Raw genomic sequence first — 13,239 nt, forward strand, 5'->3', positions numbered from 1 at the left:
GCTAAGACCACCTCTTCACCACAAAAACCTTCTGTGGATCCACCATGATCCCTTTACTAAAAATAACATAGACTGAGAAAGTCATAATGTTCAACCAAAACTCACACCTAGAGAACTTGGCATACAACTATTGTTCTTTTAAGGTCTACAACACCACATGAAGATAATTCGCATGATCCACCTCACTCTTTAAATAAACTAGAATGTCATCAATAAATATGATCTTGGGCATATTTATATGGTCAAAGCACTAATATGCACCCAGATTTGGGCTTAGTTCATGAACTTTTGTATGAATTCTTAAGTATAATTCAGATTTTATTTTGTTTTGTGCCTAATGGATATGATTAGTACTTTCAGGTTCAAAATCATGAAGAATTCTGCATAATTGGATACAACGAGGATATGGAAGTAGTGAAGGAATGCAAGGGACAAAAATTAAGCTGAAAAAGGGAAGCTAGAAAGTAGGAATCCTCATTTGAAGATACTCCGCATTGCGAGGATCAAAAAAATAGCAATGGTCAAATTCCAGTGAAGGTTCATAGAAACACCACATGACGGAGAAGTATTGCTTATTAGATTTGGTGAACTGAAGGTTTAGCGCATCACTTAGGATGATTATTTGGTAATTGTCCCATAGTGGCGCGTCGCGGTGAATGCACATTTTAAAATTATCAGGGACTACTTGAGCTCTGTGATTTTCTAGATTTAATAAAAAATAGCAATCGAAGTCATGGCGCGATGCGTCAGGTGGACAAATTAGGAATATTTTAAGTGTTTAGTCCCAGCTATAAAAGGAAAAATCCAAGATAATGTGAGGGACTTTTTGGAAGAAGAGCAATTATGGAAAAGAAAAAATTTCTCTCTTTTAGGGTTCTTAAACATTCTTCTAAATTTCTTTATTCAAAGGATTGATTTGGGAATGATTTGTTACTTATTTTGGATGATGAGTTCAGACATGAGTAACTAAACACCCTATTTCTGGGGTTGAGGCTAAGAACATGAGTACTCTTTAATATTCTTATTCATAGTTTCTTTTTGGATTATCCTATGGGTTGTTCTGGATTTCTTGAGCTTACTATTTTAATGATTGGCCACTATTGGAATAAATTTATATTTCTATGTGAATTCAGAAGAAGAATCATAGGATAGAACGAAGAAATTAGGGAGCAAGGTTATTATTCTTTTATAAAATAAGGGATTTGAATTAGAATCTAGTATAGGGATATACCTAGAAGCCTTGCTTGGCTCACTTGCAAGAAGACAACTTCATAAATCTAGAAGATTTGTTGTTACTCTACGGGAGTTGTAGTTATAACGTTCAATAGATAGAATATTTGAGGCTGGGAGACCAAAATCGTGGCATAACCCTTGTGAACCATCAACACGATAACCAATTAGACTGTGAAAAGAATAGAGAATTATATGATTGTTCAAAATAACTCAACCCTAGAATCGTTCTCATTATTGATTACAACCGTTGCTTACTTTGCTTTAGTCATTATTAATTATTACTTATTTAGTAATTTACATTTTATTTATAGATTAATCTTAATCTTGATACAATCAAACACTTAATACTCAATTGTCTTGAACTAAAGATTGAATAAATTTCTAGTTTATTGATCTATGAAGGAACGATATCTCACCGTCCAAGTCATTATAGTACTTGCAATATCACATACACTTGCGTGTGCATAGAGACGCAATAAGTTTTTGTCACTGTTGCCGAGGATCAAATAGAATTAGTAAAGTGCTTTAATTTTTGGTTTTTTTGATTATAAGTTTAAGTGTTAACAACTTGATCTTAGCGGCTGAATTTTTGCAGGTTTAGCTGAACATTGGATAGGCTAGGGATAAAGAGTAAGTAGAGCCCTTTACAGAACCAGAAATGATTTTTCATCAGAGACAAAGAGCTCAATACTACACTCAACAGGGATTGATGGTGGAAATACATGATCCTATAGTTGCTAATCTAAATGTTGGAAATGTTCCAGCTCCTGCTGTTCCAGCTGTTCCTATTCAACCAGTCACAAGAACTGTTCTGGCAGTGGCAATCCCAGTTATGCACCTTATGACTAACAGTATTCTTATGCCTGAATCAGTAGGTCGATGGGAATTAAAACAAAATATGGTGTAATTGTTAAGATTATCGGGAGAATTTTAGGGTCTTTTACACGAGGATCCAAAACAACACTTACAAACCTTCTTGGAGATAAGCAACACATATATTCTTGAAGATATGAATGCTAATTATGTCAAATTAGCACTCTTTCCATTTTCTCTACTGGGGGAAGCAAAGAGATGGCTACTTGATGAACCACACCAATCTATCACTACATGGGAAGATTGTGCTCGAAGGTTTCTTATTCGATTTTTTCCTTCTAAAAAAATTGCATGATTAAGGAGTGAGATATTGAGTTTCAGACAGAAAGATGGAGAATATCTCTACCAAGCTTGGGAGAGATTCAAGGGCATGCTCAGAAGTTGTCCTCATCACCATCAATCGAATGATGTTTTGGTACATACATTTATAGAAGGCCTTGAGTCTAATACAAAGATTCTCTTGGATTCAGCAGCAGGGGTCAAGATTTAGACAAAATATATAAAGAATTGTATACCTTGTTGAATTGAATTGCACAAAGAAATACGGATTGGCATGCAGACTCAAGGAATGATACAAAGAAGGTTGCAGGGGTTTTAGAGGTTGATCAGTTTACTGCATTACAAGCACAGATTGTAGCAATGCAGAACCATATGACTACTAAACTTAACAACTTAAAGTTGGGTAAAACACAACTAGAAACCACAATGAATGTAGTGTAACAGGTATATTCATGGTGTGAAGTTTGCGTAAGTGCTGAGTATAAATTAGATGGATGTTCTATTAATCCAGATTCAGTCAACTACGTGGGGAATGCAAATGGTCAGGGTCAACAGAATTTTGGCAATATGTATAATCCAAATTGGAGGAACTACCCTAATTTTTCATGGGTTAGAAATCAGGTACAAAATACAAATCAGTATAAGGGGTCTGTGCAACCAAATCCATAGCCGATTCAGAAAAATTAGGCGACTATAAATAGTAATGGAGAGAAGATGCTTAAGAAATTTTTGGCTCAACAAGCACAGTTTGCGGTGGACGTGAAGGCTCAACAGGCACAATTTGTAGCTAAGTTACAGAGTCAACAATTACTCACCAGAAACCTAGAGTTGCAGTTAGGTCAAATTGCAGGATCGAAGAATACAAGGCCACAAGGAGCATTGCCTAGAGATACTGAGTCTAATCCTAAATAAGTAAATGGGGTTACAATAAGGAGTGGGTTAGAAATAAAGGAGATGGTTCAGGAGTAGAATAATCCTATGGTAACTAATGATAGTTTGCAAGAGAATGCAGAAGTAGAAGTAAAAGAAAAAGAGGCTAGTGAAGTGATTCGTGTAGAGATAAAGACTATCCCCTTACCCTTTTCTCAAAGGGCAAGAAAGCATCAAGAGGAAGCCTCTTTTAAGAAGTTTCTAGATCTTCTGAAATAAGTCCAAGTAAATCTTCCTCTTTTTTTCATTCTATAGAGTGTGCCAAAATATGCTAAATACTTAAAGGATATTGTTACCAATAAGAATCGGTTTACTAAATATTCTATAGTTGAACGTCTAAAATTCAGAATAAACTACCTACGAAATTGAAGGATCCTTGGAGTTTTACCTTGTAGATTACCATTTGTCAAACTATTTGTGCACGTGGATTATGTGACTTGAGGGCTAGCATAAATCTCATTCCCATGTCATGGTACCGGAAGATGGGTCTTGGAAGCCTAAAAAATGACTATTGTGTTGCAGTTGGAAGATAGGTCACTTGCTAGCCCAGATGGTATTATTGAAGATGTACTGGTGCAAGTGGGACCTTTAATCTTTCCTATAGATTTTATGATTCTTAACTCTGAGGCCGATCCAGTTGTTCCATTTATTTTGGGACGACTCTTTTTAGCAATAGGGCAGTTACTCATTGATGTAGTAGCTGGAAAAATAATAATGCAAGCACACATTAAAGTAGAGGTTTTTGATGTGTACAGAGCATTAAAATTTCCAGCCATGTATGATGAGTTGTCCTCAATATCGATTATTGATCTTACTTTGAATTGGCATTTTCTTTTGTCTGATGTTCCATTAGAGAGAAATTTGATGAATTATGATCTTCATGGGGATTTAGAAGCATTGGAATTGGTCCAGGTTATGAATATGGCTTTAATTAAGACAAATAAAGTTATGATCGAGCCTTTAAATAGATCAATTGGTCCACCACCCAGGCCTTCAGTTGAACAAGCTCCTAACTTGGAGCTTAAGGTTCTCCCTCCTCACTTATAATATGTTTTTCTTGGTGATCAAGATACCTTGCCTGCTATTTTTTCTAAAGGATTATTTGATGTATAGGTAAAAAAAAGATATAGCAGATCTCAAAAGGAGAAGGAAAGTGATTGGATGGTAGATATCTGACATTTTAGGAATTAATCCATCATTTTGAATGCATAATATTTACATAGAAGAAGGGTACGGGCCTAGAGTGCAGCAACAAAGGAGGTTGAATCCTGTGATGAAGGAGGTGGTCCAGAAAGAGGTGATCAAGTGGTTAGATAGTGCTATTGTTTACCCAATTTCTGATAGCAAATAGGTGAGTCTAGTGCACTGTGTACCAAAGAAGAGAGGAATAACAGTAGCAAAGAATGATGATAACAAGTTGGTTCCCATTCGTACAATTACCAAATAGAGAATATGTATAGATTATCGAATGTTGAATGAAACAACTTGTAAAGATAACTATCTAATTCTCTTCATTGACCAAATACTAGATAGATTAGTAGGGCAAGATAATTATTATTTTTGGATGGGTACTCTGGCTATAATCAGATAAGCATAGCACCGGAAGACCAAGAAAAAACCATATTCACTTATCCATACGGTATGTATGCTTTCAGACACATGACCTTCAGCTTATGCAATGCACCTGCTACATTTGAAAGGTGTATGATGGCGATATTCTCGGACATGGTGGAGGAATTTGTGGAGGTATTCATGGATGATTTCTTTCTGTATAAGAATTCATTTGAAAAATGTTTACAAAATCTTGACAAAGTTCTAGCTCGGTGTGAAGAAACAAACTTGGTGTTGAATTAGGAAAAGTACCATTTATGGTTAAGGAAGGAATTGTCTTAGGCAATAAAGAGTCATGCAAAGGGCTGGAAGTTTACAAAGCAAAGGTTGAAGCAATTGAAAAGTTTTCTCATCTAGTTATAGTCAAAGGCGTGCAAAGTTTTTTGGGGCATGTGGGGTTCTATAGATGATTCATTCAAGATTTATCAAAGATTGCAAGTCCCATATACAAATTATTAGAGAAAGAAGCTAAGTTCGAGTTTGGAGCTGATTTCCATAAATCTTTTGAAAATAATAAGAACCCATTTTTATCGCACCAGATTGGGAGTGACCTTTTGAGCTAATGTGTGATGCTAGTGATATTGCAGTAGGAGCAGTGTTGGGTCATAGAAAAGATAAGGTATTTCGATCGATCTACTATGCTAGCAAGGTAATGAATGATGCTCAAGTTAACTACACAGTTATAGAGAAAGAGATGTTGGCTGTGGTATATGCATTCGATAAGTTTCGATCCTACTTAATTGGCACCAAGGTCATTGTCCATACAAACCATGCTGCCATTAAGTATCTTATGAAGAAAAAGGATGCAAAGCCATGACTAATTAGGTGGATTTTTCTACTTCAAGAATTTGATCTTGAGGTGCGTGATAGAAAGGAAGATAAAAATCAAGTTGCTGATCACATATCACGGCTGGAAAATCTATACCATATTATAGATGACTTTCAGAGTATGAAGGAAGACCTTCCTAATGAGAAGTTGATGTTATTAGAAGCAGTTGAGTTCCCATGGTATGCTGACATTGTAAAATTGATAGTTTGTGGGGTGTATCCTTCTGAAACCACCTCACAATAGAGGGAAAAATTACTCTATAATTCTCGTGCTTACATTTAGGATGAACCATACCTTTTCATGCAGGGTCCAGATGGAGTGATTCATAGGTTTATCATAGAGGTTGAATTTTTAAAGCTGTTATAAGATTCCCACTCATCTTCATATGGTGGACATAATGGGGGTGAGAGGACTACGAGGAAAGTGTTGCAATCAGGTTTTTTCTAGCCGACTCTGTTTAGAGATATAGTGGTGTTTGTAAAGAGTTGTGATCAATGCCAAAGGTTGGGTACTCTAACCAGGCGTCATGAGAAGCCTCTGAATAATATTTTATAAGTAGAAGTCTTTGATGTTTGGGGGATTGATTTCATGGGGCCCTTCCCACCTTCGAAAGGTAATTTGTAAATACTTGTTGCAGTTGACTATGTCTCTAAATGGGTGGAAGCTATGGCGAGTACAACTAATGATGCAAGAGTGGTGCTTAAGTTCATGAAGAAGAACATATTTTCCAGATTTGGTACACCAAGAACAATAATTAGTTGTGGAGGTATGCACTTTATCAACAATTGGTTCAAGAATCTTCTTTCTAAATATGGCGTTCGGCACAAGGTTGCCACTACATACCATCCTCAAACGAGTGGACAAGTAGAGGTATCCAATTGGGAGATTCAGTAAATACTTTAGAAGATGGTGAATGGGCAGAGAAAAGATTGGACGAAGAAGCTGGATGATGCACTTTGGGCATATCGAACAACATACAAAACGCCCATTGGGACATCTCTATATTACTTAGGGTATGGTAAGTTGTGCATCTTCCTATAGAGATAGAACACCAAGCATATTGGGCTGTGAAGAAGCTAAATTTTGAGATAACTATCTTGGGATAAAGAAGGTTACTGCAATTGAATGAGCTTGATGAGTTTAGACTACATGCCTATGAAAATGCCAAGCTTTACAAGGAGAAGACCAAACAATGGCATGACAAGCACATTCAAGTTAGGGAATTTGAACTCGGACAACTTGTGTTGTTATTTAATTCCCGGCTTAAGTTGTTTTCGGGTAAATTATGATTGAAATGGTCTGGACCTTTTGAGGTGGTGGGCATTACACCCCATAGAGCTGTGGAGTTGTGCAATAAAGATAAGACAGAGAAGTTCCTTGTGAATGGACAACATGTAAAGCATTATTGGGTGGATCATCTGGACAAACACAAAGAATCTATCACTTTCGCTAATAAGTGATGATGAGCTGAGTCATACCATGACGGAAAATAAGGCACTATATGGGAGGCTACCCAGACATGTATTGTAATAGGTAGTTTAATTTTTGGCTTGTAAAATCAAAAAGAAAAGAAAAATACAAAAAAATACGTCGTGCCATGACCAAAACTAAGGCGCTGAGTGGGAGGCAACCCATTTTTACTTATAATTTTTGTTGTTTTCGTTTGAGATTGCAGGGAATTTCAAAGTGAAATAAGGAGATTACCATATTTGAGGAAAACAATCAGGTTTGCAAAATGATTTATGTAAGTGGGGATTTACTCATGCAAGAAAAAAGTGAGAATTACATAAGGAATCTGCATTCGGAGAATGGCATAACACGAAACTAGGTAGTTTGACAATTGTCAAATTCCAGTAAGGATACGCGATTTCCACTGCGACACGAAGAAGTGTAAATTGAGAATTGTCAAGTTCCAGTGGATTGTCGCGATTTTCAGCGTGACATGAAACTTGGACAATTGACAATTATTAATTTATAGTAAGTGGAAGCAAAGCTTAGTGCGTCATGGTGGGCATTTAAATGGCAATTGGCCTTATCTAGTAGGTCTACGCGATCCTACCACATCGCGGAGTGGCCTAAAATCGGACTTAAATATTTCATTAACCCTAACCCGACCTGCCTCTCGATAAATATAACCTCACAAACCCTAAACCCTTTTATTTCAACCTCAGCGCAGTTATCTCACTCTCTCTCTGATAAACTTCTAAACTTTTTCACTTTTTTCATCCTTCTCTTGATTGTTGAGGTATGTTCTTTAGGACTTATTTGTTTATTACCTTTCTTGTTATATCTTGTGGTTATTGATAGTGTTTTTAGGCATAATATTTTTTCCCTCTCATAATAGTTGTAAATTTTAGCATTGCCTATGCTATTTTATCAAATTTGTGACATCTTAAACTACTTGTCATTATTTTAAATTGATAAGAGTAAAATTGAATGGGTATCTACAGTTGGTATTAGGGGGTAAATGTTTTTCACATGTTAGTTGAGCGGATGGGGAGTGTAAGGGTATTTTAGCTGGAGGTGTAAAGCTAGACTATTTAGGAAGTTAGGGTGTAACTTCGTTCCACTGTGAATATACCCTTATTGTATGATATTAGTTGAGTTATTAGAATTATAGAATGAGAGATGCTATTGTAACAGGATTTTATTTATAGTCTCGTATTGTGTGATTAGCTGGGAGTCGATGACATGATGTTTTGTGTTGAGGAAATGATAAGGTATGATGTGTCCTGAAGAGTAATATGATGCCTTTGAATATGATAGTAAGGACTACACAAAGGGAAGTCTGAGCACCTTGGTTGTTAACGTAGATTTTTGGCTAATAACTAAGTATGGGGTGCAAAGGCACCCGTGATGTACACTCAGTTTAGCTAATCCTCAATTTAATATTCTTGCATATTTGTTGTATTTTCTTAATCGCAGGTATAATGGAATCATAATTAAGCAAGGAAAAGGCACAGGTAGGACCTTCTACTCCTGCTAGTTAGAGAAGTAGACCTTCTGAAGGGTAATTAACTAGAGTGCCTAGAGCCCCCCACTTCAGCGGGGGTAGGTTTGAAAATTTGGATTTAAGGCTATACGAAAGAATGGGAAGCAGTGGTATACTAAGCATACTGATGCTAAGTATATTCCAGAGGTCTATATCAATCGGGCTAACTTGATGAGAGAGTGTCCGTCTATGGTACGAAGAATCGAGGCACTGAATATGAATATCATTTTCCATTAGCCAACTAAGTGCAATTTGCATCTTGTTAGAGAATTTTATGCCAATTGGGACCCAGCCATCCTAAACATTTGTTAAAGGTTTGTGGGAAGGTGATTCGGTTCACAGCTGCTGATGTTAATGAGTTGTTGGGTATCCTAGAAACAAACCCAAATTTCTTATGATAGATTATTGTTTGTCCTTCTTATGCACGCATCCAAAATTTGTTGTATGGCCAACGATCTTCAGCCCATTGGATGAGGCATCGAGTCACAGGTTTGTATTCTTCTTTCCCCTACGCTCAGAATGTGGGGTCGTATTATGTTATTGTTATTTTTTCCCTCATTGGCAAGTTCATTTTCAAGTAGTTACGTTTGCTTTTTCCCACTTTGGTAATTAGGAATAAACAATCATAGTTAGTTGCCATCCCATATGATATATGGATGACGACCATATTAAGGGGAGTGGTCGTGCGAAGTAAAGAAATTTAGGAGAACCTAATGACTATCTTATAGGAGTAGGTGAAATGGGCCATCTTTGCAGTAATTGAAACTAATTCTAGTATCAATAAGCATAAGAGTTTTTTTATTTTAAGTACTGAGGATTTAATCCCAATAAATGAAATTTGATATGTTGGTTTAATTTTGAATTCAATAAAGAACATGATTGGGAACCTTTGGCTGATTCCGTACATGCACTGTAAGTGTGAGGATTAGTATATATTCTACGTGAATAGAAATGACTAGAACTTTCCCGGTGTATCTACAAGGCGAATAAAGGGTGTTGAGTGCAGGAAGTGATGTAGGCATTTCTTTGGCAGCCTTGTTTCTAACTTTAATAGAACTCCCTTGGTACATAGTGTTAGTCATCCCCATTGAGCCTTTAGCCTCTTTCTTTGGTAGCCTATTATGAAACCTTATCCTTTCTTTGCTGAATCGTAATTTGATCCAAATAAGCTCCTAAGTGTTTTTAATATAAGACTAAGAGAATATAAAGAGCAAAAGTAAGGAAAGAAGGTAATCATCTGATGCCCCCAAAGTAGTTATTATTGATGTTTGATGATGCTGGGTTAATTAGGAGTGAGTAAATAGAAATGTTACAATGAACCTATTTTGACCTGGTCCAGTTGGATAATGTGCACCTTAATGAAGGCCTTTTCGCTTAAGTTAAGGGTGGCTATAGTAGGGGTGCATAACATGAATATGGAAGGAATAACTAATACTCCCAACCTAGTTTGAGGAAATGAGCTAGTTGAAAAAGGTGTTGACAAATGAAAGTATGGGGAGAAATAGAAGGATAAATTGGTATTGGAAAACAGAGTTAATTGACCGTTCTTGTATTAAAAAGCTTAGGAGGAATAGTCACTATTCCTGTAACTAGTACCTACCCGTTCATAAACCTTTATTACAACCCGAAAAAGACCTAGTTGATCCATCAACCAAACATCTAACTATTAGTGGAGTAGGATACTAAGGGAAAGCTTATGGCTCATTCACTTGCATGTATGAATTCTTTGTTGAGAGAGAGCGATTTGATTTTGATACTGCCCTATTTTTGTGTAGATATCGTTGTAACTTAATATGAGGAAATTTTTTTGAGTGAGGATGCAGGTGGATAAAAGACAAATTACTTATTGTGTTTCTTTGATTGAGTATGCCAATATGTTAGAAATTCATTTTTGAGATAGAAAAATTTGTACTAAATTGTATCATGTGCTAAAAACTGTTTTGTAGAGATGATGTAAGAATTCATTATTGCAAAGTGTAAGTTCCCATAGCCACATAACTTTGAGATTGTGATGAAAAGAGGAAGTATTATGTTTTTAAATTCATGTGTTCGAGGAAGAACAAGATTTTAAGGGTGGGATGGTGATCTTGGGCATATTTATATGCTCAAAGCACCAATATGCACCTAGATTTGAGCTTAGTTCAAGAACTTTTGTATGAATTCCTAAGTATACTTCATCTTTTATTCTGTTTTGTGCCTAATGGATATGATTAGCACTTTCAAGTTCAAAATCATGAAGAATAGTGCATAATTGGATACAACAAGGATATAGAAGTAGCGAAGGAATGCAAGTGACTGAAATTAAGCTGAAAAGGGAAGCTGGAAAGTAGGAATCCTCATTTGAAGACACTCTGCATCGTGAGGATCAACAAAATAGTAATGGTCAAATTCCAGTGAAGGTTCACAAAACAACCGCGGTGTGGAGAAGTTTCATTTATCAGATTTGGCAACCTGAAGGTTTAGCGCGTCATGGAGGATAATTATTTCGCAATTGTCCCAATCCAGTGGCTCACCATGATAGTGGCGCGTCATGGTGAAGGTGCATTTTACAATTATCAAGGACTACTTGAGCTCCGTGATTTCCTAGATTTTAATGGAAAATACCAATCGAAGTCTTGGCGTGATGTGCAGGGTGGACAAATCGGAAATATTTTAAGTGTTTTGTCCCAGATATAAAAGGAAAATTCAAGATAATGTGAGGGACTTTTTGGAAGCAGAGCATCGGCGGAAAAGCGGAAATTTCTATCTTTTAGGGTTCTTAATTATTCTTCTAAATTTCTTTATTGAAAGGATTTATTTGGGTATGATTTTTTACTTATTTTGGATGATGAATTCAAACATGAGTAGCTAAACACCCTATTTTTGGGGTTGAGGCTAAGAACATGAGTACTCTTAAATATTCTTATTCATAGTTTCTTTTTGGATTATCATATGGGTTGTTCTTGATTTCTTGAACTTACTATTTTAATGATTGACCAACTTTAGAATAAATTTATATTTCTATGTGAATCCAGGAGGAGAATCATAGGATAGAGAGAAGAAATTAGAGAGCAAGGTTCTTATTCATTTATAAAATAAGGGATTTGAATTAGCATCTAGGATAGGGATATACCTAGAAGCCTTGGTTGGTTCACTTACAAGAAGACTATTTCATGAATCTAGAAGATTTGTTGTAACTCTGCAGGAGTTGTAGTTATAACATACAATAGATAGAAGATTTGAGGTCGGGAGACGAAGATCGTGGCATAACCCTTGCGAATTATCAACCCGATAACCAATAAGACTGTTAAAAGAATAAAGAATTGTATGATTGTTCAAAATACCTCAACCCTGGAATCGTTCTCATTATTGATTATAAACGTTGCTTACTTTGCTTTAGTCATTGTTAATTATTTCTTATTTAGTAATTTACATTTTATTTATAGATTAATCTTAATCTTGATACAATCAAACACTTAATACTCAATTGTGTTGAACTAAAGATTGAATAAATTTCTAGTTTATTGATCTTCGAGGGAACGATATCTGACGGTCCAAGTCATTATAGTACTTGTACGATCACGTACACTTGCTTGTGTATAGATACGCAATAAGTTTTTGGCGCCGTTGTTGGGGATCAAATAGAATTTGTAAATTGCTATAATTTTTGGGTTTTTGATCATAAGTTTAAGTGTTAACAAATTGATCTTAGCGGCTGAATTTTTGCAGGTTTAGCTGAACATTGGACTAGCTAGGGATAAAGAGTTAGTAGAGCCCTTTGTAGAACACGAAGTGATTTTTTATCAGAGACGAAGAGCTCAATACTATACTCAACAGGGATCGATGGCGAAAATACACGATCCTATAGTTGCTGATTTAAATGTTGGAAATGTTCCAGCTCCTGCTGTTCCAGCTGTTCCAGTTCAACCAGTCACAAAACCAGTTTGGGAAGTGGCAATCCCACTTACGCACCTTGTGTCTAACAGTATTCTGAAGCCTGAACCAGGAGGTCGGTGGGAATTGAAACAAAACATGATGCAATTGTTGAGATCTGTTGGAGAATTTCAAGAACTTTCACACGAGGATCTGCAGCAGTACTTTCAAACCTTCCTGGAGATAAACGACACATATATTCCTTAAGATGTGAATGCTTATCATGTCAATTAGCACTCTTTCCCTTTCCTTTACTTGGGGAAGCAAAGAGATGGCTACTTGATGAACCACACCAATCTATCACTAAATTGGAAGATTGTGCTCGAAGGTTTCTCATTTGATTTTTTCCATCTCAGAAAACTGCACGATTAAGGAGTTTGTTATTGAGATTCAGATAGAAAGATGGAGAAAATCTCTACCAAGCTTAGGAGAGATTCAAGGGCATGCTCAGAAGTTGTCCTCATCACCATCAATTGAATGATGTTTTGGTGCAGACATTTATAGAAGGACTTGAGTCTAATACAAAGATTCTCTTGGATTCAGCAGTAGGGGGTCAAGATTTAGAGAAAACATATGAAGA

At 36.2% G+C, this 13,239-nt stretch overlaps 2 non-coding genes across 2 annotated transcripts; both read right to left on the reverse strand.

Annotated features, from left to right (window-relative positions):
- Positions 1–2,398: 2,398 nt before the first annotated feature.
- LOC124888212 lies at positions 2,399–2,505 on the reverse strand. Its single transcript, XR_007046344.1, has one exon. It is a non-coding gene; the product is annotated as a small nucleolar RNA R71 (small nucleolar RNA).
- A 10,519-nt stretch (positions 2,506–13,024) lies between these two features.
- Positions 13,025–13,131, reverse strand: LOC124888243. The gene has a single exon (XR_007046374.1). It is a non-coding gene; the product is annotated as a small nucleolar RNA R71 (small nucleolar RNA).
- Between the last annotated feature and the right edge of the window lie 108 nt (positions 13,132–13,239).

Source organism: Capsicum annuum, chromosome 10 (assembly GCF_002878395.1).
Source record: "Capsicum annuum cultivar UCD-10X-F1 chromosome 10, UCD10Xv1.1, whole genome shotgun sequence".
NCBI lineage: Eukaryota > Viridiplantae > Streptophyta > Magnoliopsida > Solanales > Solanaceae > Capsicum > Capsicum annuum.